General features: G+C 41.0%; 1 protein-coding gene across 2 annotated transcripts in view; it reads right to left on the bottom strand.

Annotated features, from left to right (window-relative positions):
- Nucleotides 1–14,472, bottom strand: part of celf5a (cugbp, Elav-like family member 5a) — a 171,386-nt gene that overhangs the window by 60,372 nt on the left and 96,542 nt on the right. The window lies entirely within an intron of this gene.

The raw sequence follows: 14,472 nt of genomic DNA, 5'->3' as shown, positions 1-14,472 counted from the left end.
GCCAAACCACACTGGCGGTAAAATAAATCTTTTTAATTGCATGGAGAGTAGTGTGTGATTCTTAGCATTCTTTTTGTGTACAGACTTCTTAACCAAGCTCTATGTGATTGTGTGTGTGTGTGTGTGTGTGTGTGTGTGTGTGTGTGTGTGTGTGTGTGTGTGTGTGTGTGTGTGTGCGTGTGTGTGTCAGGTTAGTTGGCAGGCTGTGAGGCTGCCTTGGCTAATCGGAGAGCTCTTGCTCCTCTCCCTGTACCAGCTGGGCCCTCCTGTCTCCCTCCAAAGCAGTCAGTGCAGACCACATGGTCCCACCCCCACTCTGAAAGGTGCCATTGAGCCTCACACAGCTAGACACACATGAAAACATACTAGCAGACCCACATATACTGTGCACCAAATCCCTCACAGAGAAGTATTCAAAGGAACAACTTCTGCTGTCCACACACAGCAAACTAATCTGTTCACCTGAGCCGTCCATTCACAACAATTGTAATCTAACAAGCCGGTAAATACATGAACAAAACCCAAAGTAAGGAATTATGGCAATATGAATGCAGTATTAGTTGTAAGTCAGACTTCACTTTGACCGCAAGTAAATGTCTTAGCTGTCTATTCTAAAATGTCCCTTGTTAATATTTCAGTGTATGAATACACTTTACATTAAACTCTTTGTCCTTATTAAGTTACTTATACATTACCTGCTTTATTTACTGAATAAATTCTGTCTCCGTTATATAATTTTACTATTGCTACTTTGTACATACAGAAAATTGCATTTCTGTCTCTTAATGTGGTTTGTGACTTTTTTCATCCTGCTAAAGGAGATTTTCCTCTCCTTTCCTGTGTTGCAGTGACTCACTATCGCCTCTTGAGGTACATCTTATATTACGGGACAGGAGGGGTCAGGGCTAGCTTGTTAGCATGCTAACTTCAGTAGATTTCTGCATTACAATAAAAAGACGTTTTCGACGTAATGTCAAAACTTTCATTTCTTCACATTTGTTGATAATTTTAGTTATTTTTTGAATGCTTTAAACCAAAACACTTACACATGACACCCTTTAAAAAATAATCTAAATGAAAAAAAAAAAGATTTGATGTACTTTGTTGTCCCGAAAAGGATAGTCCAAAAAAAGAATTATGGTATCATAATTTTAATATTCTACTATTCTTCAGCATGATTTTATACTGTACACAAACCAGCATATTTTGATTTTTCTTTTGATTTTTCCTTCTTCCCTCATTCTGCATAACTATACATGCCATTAGGTTAGAGGTAATTATAACTTTAGTATTTGGAGCCTTCAACTGCATAATTCAAACATGCAGTTTTATTTTTGGGGTTTTTTTTGTATAGAAAAGGGTCATATTGGAACTTTGCTATGTCAACAGTGTTATTCTGCAAAACAGGTGGCTCTCAGAGGTTAGTTCTATTAGTCTCTCTGGATGAGGTGTCTGAGATTGAGAGAGATAGAGAAATGTGTTGTGGAGAAAGAAGGCAAAGAGGAGGAGGACAAGTGCAAGAGCGGGATGTTGGGAGCTCCAGGTCACATGGTTGGCCCCAGGACCTTGTGGTGGAGGTAGCGCACTTCCCCTGAGCTACATTTACCCTTTAACTGCAGTCAGGCAGGCAGGCTGAGTGGACAGAGGTAGGTGGGGGGATTGAGGGGCACCAAGGGAATGAGAGAGAAAGTGAGACGAGTGAGCTGGAGAGAGAAATGTAGCAGTGAATTCTAATGTCAGATCAGAGCTGAGCTGAGCGGCAAGGAGATCTCTCCTGCCAGCAGCGTATGAACATGCATCAGAATCAAGGGTAAAATATTGTGATCTTTGATTATTCCCTCTTTCACCTTTCATTAATGTCATTCAGATAGAAGGCAAGGCAGGCTGACATGCACACAGGAGCATAGAAAGGATTTCACAGACACACTGGTGAGATAGCACAGGATTTTGACAGAACCTTTTGTTTCCTCTGTGCTGTTGCTGTACATTACTTCTCTGCAGTTGTAGGTCACATTCATTTCACACTGAGATGGAGCTTTCTGTTCACTGTTTTCAGCTTTTTATGTTCTGTTTGTGGGCTCATGTGATAAGAACAGAAATAAATTAGCCCTCATCATTTGCAATAAAGACAGAAAGGACATTAATAAGTGAGTTACTAAGCATCACACATAATATAATCACTCTCTCTCAAACACACACACACACACACACACACACACACACACACACACACACACACACACACACACACACACACACACACACACACACACACACACACACACACAAAATCACACCCTAAAATATGCGGTGTGACATCAACGAGGGTAAAAGCAACCAAAGGAATGGAAAAGAGGAGGGTGAGGTGAGGGTAGGGCTGGTTGATACGGCCAAAGTAATTATCCCAATATGAATTAGGATTATTTCTAATAGTGATAACTATCATTATATCTCAAATGTATACAAAATGAACTGATTTCCAAAGCAGTGAACTGAGTTCTTCTGTTATGTGCTATGTGTGTAAAATAAAATCTTCACTTACTAACTTTCATTACATTTCAGCTTTCTTTGAATAATTTATTTCAACAAAATACATATGTAGAACTATAATTATACTGATAAAATCATCAAGCTATGATTCGGATGAAACTAAATGAATGATAATATAGCACTATGGCTGAGCACTAGGTGTGGATTTGGCATAATTATCATGGCGGGTTTGTACTTTGCTTATTTCAATGGATTCAAATGGTACAAATAAAGTCCTGTTTCACTGTCGTGCAGGGATCCCGTTTCTCCAGATAAATAATTCAGATTGTACATGCTTGTAGGCCAAGAATAGAGTTCTAGAATAACAGGAGGATGGAGGGGATAGTAGGGAAGAGGACGACAACTATCAGAGGGGGCTGACAGCCAACTAGCCGGGGATTTTGTCATCCCTCAGCCTCTCAAACTCCTCCTTTGAGATGGCCCCCCTTGACCTGCGAAAGGGAGCAACTCTTGATACTATTGCTGTACCAGCTATCGCTACACCCACCATGCAGCCAAAAGACGCTGTTCTCCTGTCTTCCGCCTGATGGGCCCAGATTTAACACGTTCCTGCTGTCATTGGCTGCTGCCCCTGCTGTCAGATTGGTCTTGTTAAACTGAGCTGTCACAGATTAAGAGGCATGATCAGATTAGGATGCCAAATCGCCTCGCAAAAGTACCCCTCGCTCCAAAAGTCAGGGTAGGATGGTTGCAGCAGTGCTTTAACATTCAGGAATCAATCCCCGCTTCCAATCCAGCTTATTAGGTTGATGTGTGCCAGCAGTCCAGGCAGGCAGCTGTCAAAGGCTGTACCTTTCCCTAAAACACATTGTGCCTGCACTGCTCCCTGATTCCCTGATAACATTAATATCAGGCAGATGTCCCTGAACTACTCCAGACGTTTTCTTAACATTAGAGTTATAGACTGGCCTCTTTTATTTGCCCAAACCAAATTCCTTGAAAATCTCCTGTGCCTTTTAAGAGCAACACAATATTGACCCACAATATCTTCCACATCAACAACAGCCGAGCCATTCGCTTCCCTAATGGTAGGAAAATCAATAGGTAACGAATGGGCTTATTTATATTTCAAGTGATGATGTGTCATGTTTTGGTTTTTGTGACAAGTTTATTGCTGTAGGGGGACATTGAGGATGCGACAAAGACGATGTGTGATATAATATATAATAAAGGGGGGGAAAAGAAAAAAAAAAATCACATTCCACAGCAAATGACATCTGTTCCAGATGGGGATCTCTTCCTTATCAAGACACTGCTCCACCTCTGTCATTAGTCTGAGTCCAACTCAGTAGCTAATCTAAAATGAAAAGACAGTTTGGACCCTCAGATCTCCCCCAATAACTCCCTGCACTATCAAAGTGTTCTTTGAAGTTCACATTCTATAAAACTGGTTCAAGTGTCAGGTCAGAGTTCCCACAGCTGAAGGTACGGAAGTCATTTGAAGCCAATTCTTCTTTCTACTTATTCCCCAATGCAACCTCGGCTGCCTTTGTATTCTTTATCAGGGGCCCTCTTCATGTTTATTGCAAAGAAGCAATCAGGATGGCCTGTGTTTGGACCTGGCCAAAAACCCCTAAGAACTGAATTGTCCGGGGAAACGCTTATTAACTTCTTTGTAAAGAGACCCATTTGCCAATCATCCTTGACAAAGAGTACAAAAAAAAGAATAAGGGAGTGAAAAGGCAAACAAAGCACACATTAGAGGATAGGATAAAGCTGATAAAAATATCAGTGCAAGCTCTAAGGGATCTAGTGAGAGAGGGGAATTATAGGGGAAGTTTAAAAAAAGGAGAAAATACAAACTCCGATTACAAGTGTCCGTGAACCATGTGAAGGCCAGGCCAGTCAGAGCATGACCACATCAACACTCCTACTTCAGGCGGCAGTGCTGTAATAATGACTCAGTCAGGAATATGCACACATACGGACACATGAATGCTTATGAATAATGTCAAAACACTCCGTCTTCCTTCACGCACCAAAGCAAAGGTTACCCCAATCATCTTTTCGGCTGCTGCAGTTTTACAGCCCCAGAATGACTGCTTCTCTCTCCATTACCTCTGCACTCGTTTGACTGGCAGATGGGTGGAAAGACGGTGGATGGAGAGTGGGCGGGTGGGTAATCACGGGGCTGTGTGTCACAGTGCGTGCATGTTCGCAGCACTATTTGTCGTCTCAGCAGGTGAGAACAGGAAGGCAGGTGAGACGTGGCTTAGCCTAATTTAAAAGCCTCTTTACGCTGCCCACTGAACCAACGTTGGCATTCCCTAATGGTGCATCACAGGCACGTCATCATCACCTTGCTGTTCCTCGCCATCCCTATGTCCTATGTCCTTGTCTGTTGTCATTGCTTTAATAGCTGCCACAGCTTAAATCACAGACAATATACGTCTGACAATACATAGCCTAATTTCTAACGACTAAGTGCTGTATTTTTGTGGCCTTCAGCAGTACTAATCTCTGTATAATCCACTTCCTCCATATCTGTGCTTGAATCATTTGGTTGGAGAAGGTGTCCTTTCCAGTCCAATGGTGGCAGTGATTTAAGTGAATGGCGTGGACTGACAGTGAGAGAGACAGAGGGTGATATGAGAGGCTAATGGAGTTAATATGCTGAGATTGAGAGATAGAGAAAAGGAGAGGTTAGATTGGAGGGACAGACATGGAGAATTAGCTGTGTTACAGACACTGAATCTGAATACAGATGTAATTATACACCTGATTGTTTTCTCCATAACTTTGCTTCTTGTTTCTCTAACTTTCTGCTGCTTGATGCATGCACCCTAATGTGTAAAATTTTGATTTTATATTAAAATATATATATTTGAATATATGAGCTGGCATTTTTATTTTATCGGGATTATATTGTAGTATTCAATTTTCCCACACCAAAGTGCTCCACCAACATTTTCATAGTAAAGTTGTAGTGTGTTGTATTATGTAAACAAAAATAAAAAGTGACTGCATTGCATATATTTTTGCATTCTCTTGTAATACTGACTGGAAAGGCATTTTCTTTCGGTCCATATCCTGAGGTGGAAAAAGCTCTTGTTTTCTTCTTTCCTGTCTACTTCTTTGTCATCACTTATTTGCCCTACTATTCTTTCTCTTGTTTTCTCTCTCTCTCATTTTCTATTTGTCACTCATGCTCTTTTCATGTCCCCACTCATGAGAGATCCAAGGTCATTTTTATATAATAGCAAATTCAGAAAAAAGAAAAAAAGACAAACAATTTTGAAAAAGGAACCACATTTCTCTTCATATTAAACACACCGAGAAACAATATGAATGCAGAAACACAGTCACACTTTGTAAATACTACAAAGCAATTATAGATACAAACATGTATAAGCTCTCAACAAGTAACAAATGTAAACTGCAGTATGGCTTGTGCCCACGAGTGCATATCTGGTTATGAGAGTCTGCATGAGTGTCTGTGTATTCCAATGTATGGTTGTTGTGCACGAGGAACTGGGACTGGGCGATATGGCCTATAGATATATAATATTGCAATATTTTAAGGCCTTTTAAGGCGATACACACTATATATCTCGATATTTTTAAATTTCCTCTAAAGCACTTCATAAATGCTCAATTTAACCCTTTGATGCATACAATCACACGACTGTGATGATTCTGGTAGGCCCTGCAACATATGTCTGCATTAAAACATCCTTCTTTATATTCACTGGTGGTTTATATTGGAACAGTTTTAAACTTGCATGCAAAAAGGGGGGAAAATCACAACCAAGTTAACCTTAACAAAACAGTATTTATTCGAACCAGGCAATTGCACACATAGGCTTTTCACAGTTGTTAAATGAAAATAAATAATGGCATGATGTAGGCCTACATACTGTTGCCTAGTTCTATAGAGCTCAAGCTCAACAAAGACCCTTAATAAAAACAGAGCTCAAAGCCACAAAAAAAAAGGCATTCAACAAGAAACCCTTCATTATCATTCACTGTAGTAAATATAATCCAGAGAGGGAGACATTAAGAATCATCTTATATGAGACAGGGCAGAATCATTAGTAAGATTTTTTTTTCCTATAGACCAATAAGTATTCAAATGATTTAATGCCAGGATTTTACACACTCTGGCACAGTAGGCGGCGGTATGCACCTTTAAAGTAGATTTGTGATCCACCAATAAACACACAATAGAAGAAGAAAAATAAATTTTTGTACACACCAAAGCTCCTAATAGTATTTGGCTGCTCTCAGTGACAGACACGACATTTTCTTTCCAGATGGGGGGTAGGGAGCAAAGGTCTCACAAAATTAGAGCAGAGAATTCAGTTCTGCAAAGAGGCCAGACAATGAAGAAAAAAAGAAAAATCTAGTCTATTGTTGGGCTGAAAATGATCAAACCCCCTGAAAAAAATATAATTAACATTCTATTATCTGTATGAGTAATTATTCCTCTGCTGTATGGTGCATGCTCTAAATGCAGACTTCAGAACCCAAAGTGGGAAGTGGAGCTTATATCTCTTTGCTTGTCTGCATGTGTCTCCACTTTGCTTTAATCTCCTCCCATCTGCTGATGGACTTCCCCTCCCTGTTTTGAGGCCTGTGTGTGTGTGTGTGTATATATAATACATATATAGAATACACACATGTATACACATGTATATATACACATATACACACATGTATACACATGTATATATATATATACACACATGTATACACATGTATATATACACATATACACATATATACACACATGTATATACACATATATACACACATGTATATACACATATATACACACATGTATATACACATATATACACATGTATATACACATATATACACATGTATATACACATATATATATATATATATATATATATATATATATATATATACACACACATATATACATATATAAACACATACACACACACACATCTGTGTGGTGGGTTGCTTGATCAGCCTGGTTCCTCATGAAGTGGTGTCATTAAAGCAGAGAGAAGGAGCAAACGGGTGATTGCAGTGATTTGGCAGAGGTTGCACAGAGTCCGTCCTCCAATCAGAGCCTTCGCCTGGCCTCCTCCAACTCCACTGCAATCACAGAGCACCAAGTCCAAAGAGAGCACATGCGTGAACGCACACACAAACACAAACACACACGCACAAACAAACAAAAAAACAAACTTGCGCACACACACACACACACACACACACACACACACATACACACATGCAGAAACAAATCCACATCATACTAGTTAATCAGCCCTGGTATGGGCTTGTCATTGCCATTATCTGCTTACATTGGGGATACACATAGCAGAAGATTTCACATCAGCATGTCACAGTCAACTTGTAATAGGGATGTAAATATTTTTTTCATTACAATGAACTGCACAAATTTTGAGATTAATCACGTTGAATTTCTGTGTCAAAACTTGTTTAACTCAATTGAAAATCTACAAGAATCCTATATTTAAAAATTCAAGTTAAGGAGTAAGAAAAGACACTTGGATGAAGTAGAATAAAACGTGCTGCTACAGAATCTGCACACTTATTTTAATTGAATGGAAATTAATGGAAATGGCCAATAAAATGAAAAAGTTCACAAAACAAAATCTCAATAATACAAGTCTTAAAAAAAGTTCAGCTTTCTTGGATATCCATGCAACTATACCCATTCCCATAAACTGGTTAGCATAGCAAACCTCTTTGCTAATCTAGCATGCACTATGAATAGAAGGAGCTAGGAAGTGTGCAATAGCGTTGTGAGATTATTATTGAAATCCCGCAATTGTCCACAAACACCTTACTTTCAGGTGCCTGTGTAATGAACAGGGAAACTCGACTGACATAGATAAAAACATGGAATTAATTTTTAATTAACATCATGTTTAATTTGACAGTCCAAACCCTTAAACTGTAATTATACTGTACTACGCTGTACAGTAAATTGCAACTTACCAATATCCAAATTTAATTGGTGGTTAAGTGATGAAAGGCAACCAATTAGCCCGTGTCAAAATATCTTATATTAATAAGATGATGGGATATTCTTTATAGTCACACTGAGATATAAAATTATATATGTATTATTACTCAAAAAATGACAACTCAAACATCAAAGTGCTGAATTTGTGTGGTACAGAACATAGGTTCCAATTGTCAGCAATTTGGGCATGTTTTGGCGGTGTTCAAAGGGTACAGAGAAAATAGGCATGAGAAAAAGAGGGGAACAAAAAGGGAGAGAGAAAGAGAGAATGAATTATAAAGTGTAGGGAACTGAGCACTAAATTGATCTGCAGTCTGTCTGTCCCCAAAGAGGTTGAGGTGCTGTAATGAGAATGGCAGACCACATGCATACGGGGGGCGTCTCTCCCCCGTCTCCATCCCTCTCTGAAAGAAGACAAGTTTGTTTCTCAAGGTGATTGTTGCGGTGATAAGGGAGAGGTTGTTATTAAGGGTGACAGCGGAGGGGCTGAGAGGCAGTGGCTGACTGGATAACCTTGTCCCCATCCCCGCCTCGCTTCCTTCTGCATGAGCATCTCTACCACTGGCGTGCCCTGCCTGCTTGCTCGTCTGAACACAATCTGCTGGCTGGAATTACCTCCCGGCCCCAGGAAAACTAAACATGATTTCTGACCTTTCCTTTCTGTGTTCAACAGTAACCTTTGCTGATCCGCCTACGCTACGAGACTATCGCAACAAGCAAGGGACGGAGTGGAAGGGAAGTATGTGTGTATTTTTTATTTTTTTATTTTAAAGCGTTTTTTTTTTTGGGGAGGGGGTCAGGATGACTGTGTTTAGTTGAATATATGTATATATACAAATTCACAGGTGAGTATGGGGTTAGAGGCGATAACTACAACACTCGTTTGATATCGCGCAACAACGATGCTACCTTACAAGGTTCAAATTTTGCTGTCAGTTGTTGTAATTTTTAAGTTTTCCATGTTGTAAGAGCTTTATAAAGTGTTTCGGTTATTTTGTCTACCACGTGTAAGTTGCTGCTACTTCCATCTGTGTACGTGTAGACTGAGTGTACTAAAGAAGTTGCAATTTTGTTGGAAAAAGAGTATGAGACACTGCAGAAATACTGGATTTTTCAACTAGCTAAATTCATTGCATCATCACTCTGCCTTCTCTTGTTGTTCTTTGCCGTGTCAGCAAGTTTTCCATTGGTATAATCATCAGTAGTTTGTTAGATAAGGCTAATTGATCTCCACCTACCCAGTGTATTAGCAAATTGTTGGGATCTACTTCTTCCACTGACTCTGCATATCTGCTACAGCCTCAGCACAATCTGACCCTCAGGAGCAAAGCACATCCCTATAGAAACGATTTCATCATCTCTTTCTCTCCCTCTGTTTGTCTGGTACTGTCCTGCTTTCTCTCCTCTTGTCTGTCTCCCATAAACCTAATTCACTCCACCCCACCACCTCAAAACAAACTAGTTTGTGCTGATGCCAGGGTTAATTTAAGGGCTTACAGGCAGAGTGACCCCAATGTCCCAATTCAGCTCGGTGGAGTTAGCTAACTGAACTCCGGGCTAGCAAAGGCCTGTGTATCAGTATTGTTTGTGTAAGAGCACCAGAGGGGATTTGGACAAGGAGTATGAGCTCTGAATGTGTGACCCACAGTTGGCCTTACCATTGGATTAAATCACCCTGATCCTCACAACCTCTGAACATGCTACCTACTATTTCAAGATCTCTCCATTTATGACCAGCCAAGCACATTGTCACCAGTAATCTATAGTTTTCTTCTCTTCAAAAGGAGAAGATATACAGCTCAGCTTTTTGTTTTGCCCCTGCCGCTCCTCCGTCTCACCGGTTTATAAACACTTTTCAATGTTTATTTTGCACTTGTCCCCCCCTTTTAGTGTATCAGAACAAATTCCCTTCTTTCACCTCTCTACTCTCACCAACCATCTTTTCTCCCCTCATTCCCTTCACTCCAACTACCCCTCTCTCCTATACTTCCCCTCTCTTTTCTAAAGGGGATCAGTGGAGCTTAGAGGCCTTCCTGCTTGGTTCATTACTGAGCTGCTCTGACATGGGAGCTCCAGTAAGAAAAGGAGAACACCAGTGATGTTTAATACATGGGCCACTCTGTTGTCTTTTACACCAGATAAATTCATCATCAAAAACTGAGCGCAGAACAGCGACAGAGCATGTAACCCTGCTCTATCAATCTAGATTCCCAATCTTTCTTTTTTTTCTAGCCCTCACTCTACACTTAACTTATTGCCTTTCTCTCTGTGTGTCTCTCTCTCTCTCTCTCTGTTCAGTCACATCTCAGTGAATTCAAGCAAACCTTTTCATTGTCCTTCACTTGGAGTAAACACACAAACAGAATGCTACGATGCTGCTTGGCCCATAAACATGAAACAGAAAGGAAAAAATTGGCCCATTCAATTCAGCATGTGTACACTGTATGTGTCTGTGTGTAAATATGTAACCTATACTGGATATGGCCCTGTGTGTGCACACTTGTTCTTATTATCATGTTATTCTACTTCCCACTGTGTGTGTGTGTGTGTGTGTGTGTGTGTGTGTGTGTGTGTGTGTGTGTGTGTGTGTGTGTGTGTGTGTGTGTGTGTGTGTGTGTGTGTGTGTGTGTGTGAGTGTGTGAGTGTGTCAGAGCCGTATGGGTACGTATGTGCTTGCCTGTTTGTCCTCTCTGTGTGGGTGTGTGCGTGGGCGGCAGGCCTGCCTTGATAATGCCAGAACCTGTTTCTAATCCAGGACTCCTCAGTGGGCTGTAGCTCTAGCTGTGCCAGGCAGGCCTGCTGCAACACCAACAGAGCCCCAGCTGACAGCTAGCCTGCTCCTCTCTCTGCCTTCTGGACTATCTCCGAGCTCTAAACTTTAACAATGGTTTAAACTGGGAAATAAGAAGAGCCAATAAAGAACAGAAAAATGCACAGAAAAACAATTTAGCCTGAGAGCACGACAGATCTTTTAAGATGAACTAAAAAAAATGATACAAAAGAGAAAATCAAATGAAATGGCACCTTGCAAAAAAAGGAGATGAACAGGGGCAGATAGTAATGGTGGAAGGCTATGGGGGGTGGGGGGGCACTAGTAAAGGGTTCAGGATGAAATCAAAGTGGTTAAAGCTGATTTATCCTGTGTAAGGATGCCAAGCCCTCTAAGGAGGCACTGAGCAGCCCTTCAAAAATGAAATATCAGCAGCAGTCAGTGCCAGTCACTGGTGCCATGTGTGATGGAAAATCAATCTATTTCATATCAGAGACCTGTGAGGAGAAAACAAGAGAGACAGGTCCCTGCTGCCTCTACGCTGCGCCTCTTTAAACGTCTTCCCAACAGAAACATCCCAGAATGGTCTGCGTCATCAGTGACAGAGACATTCATGGTGCTGGTGGCTGAATGTGTAGCGGCTGCTGTTCTGCTAGATTAGGTGGGTGATTGGCCATTAATATTCATTTCACAGTATGTCTTTGTTAGGCGGCAGCAGTGGCAGACAGAGTGTTTGGATGGATTTACTCTACCATATATTTCCCTTTAATTTCTATAGGCAAGGTGCTTTACTCATATGGCCTCCGTGAAGCTAGCTAGTGGCTAGATGTACTGTCATTTTTGCCAGGTTGTTTTTAGTGTCCAACACTGTAAAAGTTATTAAACTCTCCATTGGAAAACTGCTGAGTTTTGATCAAATGTCTAAGAGTCATCAAATAATTAGAAGAATTAGTTAGAAGAATATGTTATACTGTCTTCCTGTTTGATCACTGTAGGCAGGCAGTTTCATTTTTTATTGCAACAGTAACGAGGGAAGGTACACTAGTCTGGTCTGAGCCTGTCTGGTCTTAATAACAGCAGAGAATTGCTCCTGGAGGAGCAGAGGTCCAGCAGGCATAAAACCATAGTAACAGGTCTTTCCCTAATGGATGGCTAACCTGGCACAGGTGATCTGAACTGTCCTCCCCATAATGAGATTAAGGGACTAATTATTATGACTGTGTGTTGTAGCGTGACTGTGTGCACTGAGGAATATATGCCCCCTATTGGACTAAAAGTGGCCCCTGAGAGAGCGGGCCAGACTAGGTCTGTCCCTGGTGTCCCTCCCTCCGAGAGGCTAATTAATATTTTTTGCATCCGCTCTTCTAACTCCTCTACACCATGCTAAAGTTACAGTCCTGAAGTTACTGATCTGGCTTCTGGCAAAAGCCGGCAAATGAGAATCAAAATAACAAAAAAATAATCTTGGCAGTTTTGGTTTTGACAAAGAGTAATAATTACAAGACCCTTAAATTTCAGACAACACAATGCAATCCTCTTCAGCGGTATTTTAAAATAAGAAGTAAAGGCTTGTAAAAGTGGGCCATGGAGGAGAAACAGCAACACAGACCATCAGCTAACAGTAGCAACTGAAGACTGAACCAGATATAGTGACAACCAAAATTATCTTTGCCAATGATTATCACAGAAAGAATTAAAGCCAGCAGATTAGAGGTAGGATGAGAATAGGAGTTCTATAAAAAAAAAATGAAGATCCAATCCCTTCCCTTTTTTGCACATTCTGTCTCCCACTTTCACTTCTACTTCCTAACCCGTTCAAGTCACGCTAGTGTTTGATTGCCCCTGCAGCGCCACTCTGACCTGTTCGTTTAAGATGATGTGCTACTCTCAGGTCTGTCCCACTACTCATTTGTTCCTCAGTGGGGTCCCCACGGCTGGCCAATAAGAGGACCTCATACTGACCAAAGTGCCCTGGGAGCTCTAAAACTGGCCACTCACAACCAAGTAAAGAGACAGCTGAGTGTCATTGTTAATGTGGACACATAGCACCACAATGGTAAAATCAATGGTGCTATAGGGGACATCAATCTTGACAACACAAGACCCCTTTGCTTGTCTCACCAGTCCTCTAAAGCTCTGAATGAATGGTTGAAAAGGAGAGAGAGAGAGAGAGAGAGAGACAGAGAGAAAGAGAAAGAAAAAGAAAGAAAAAGAAAGAGCATGGGCAACTGAAAGCTATCTTTATTGGCCTTTCCCCCATCCATCTCAAGGGGTTATGCTGTCCTTTGAAGATTGTGTGCATTTGACAGGCGGCCAAGTGGCCAGCCATCCTAATTCACCCAAAACAGGCAGAGGTTTTTAGGTAAAGCCTCAGAAGTGCAGCACAGCAGCTGTATGCAGTTGGCATCATTAGTGCATTTTCTCTCCCTGCCTGTTTTTCACTTCCAAATCTCTCTCACCCCCTCTCCACCAGGATGAGAAAGAGTGAAAACAGGGTTCCTCTTTTAAGTAACAAAAAGGCACTTGCTTTGTGACGGGGTGACACATGAGATGCACACCAAAAAACAACAGCGAGCTTCATTGTCTCTGCCACTGACTTGAAGGATGCCTCCACATCTCATTAACATATATGCAGATAGGCAGCGAGTAAATGAAAGCCTCCAAAAGCGGAAGAGATCAAAGACAACAGAATTAAGGCCAAGTAATGAGGATCTTGGCAAGAACAACTGCAAATTTATTGATTGTTTGGCAAGCTGTATGTGCTCCTGCTCCATTTTTCCCTCCCTCTATAGCATTTACTCTCGTGTTTCAAATGCACACAGATCAAGCAGTGTGGGCTTTAACAAGGCCTTTGCGTGGCTATGGCTCCAGTACTGAGCCTAAACAGCATCTAATTTACAGTGCAATGATAATGTACTTGGCATAGGAAACAAGAAAAGAGAGAGCAGCACCAGGACAGCCCATCAGAGCCCTACATCATTTCAATAACACAGACACTTGAATCAGTTACAACCAATACAAGGGTAAAAGCAGGATGAGAATGTGCAAAAGAAAAAGTGAGATTATTCCATAAACCCAGGGGATCGGAACCAGTAACACATTTTTAAAAATGCTACAATATGTGGAATATGAGGTGAGATTATAGACATTTCCACTAAAATTCATTACAAATGTCCACAAG

The sequence above is a fragment of the Xiphias gladius genome, chromosome 6, assembly GCF_016859285.1.
Source record: "Xiphias gladius isolate SHS-SW01 ecotype Sanya breed wild chromosome 6, ASM1685928v1, whole genome shotgun sequence".
Taxonomy (NCBI): domain Eukaryota; kingdom Metazoa; phylum Chordata; class Actinopteri; order Istiophoriformes; family Xiphiidae; genus Xiphias; species Xiphias gladius.
The sequence above is the reverse complement of the archived record's forward strand: the minus strand, read 5'-3'. Positions and strand labels throughout refer to the sequence as shown.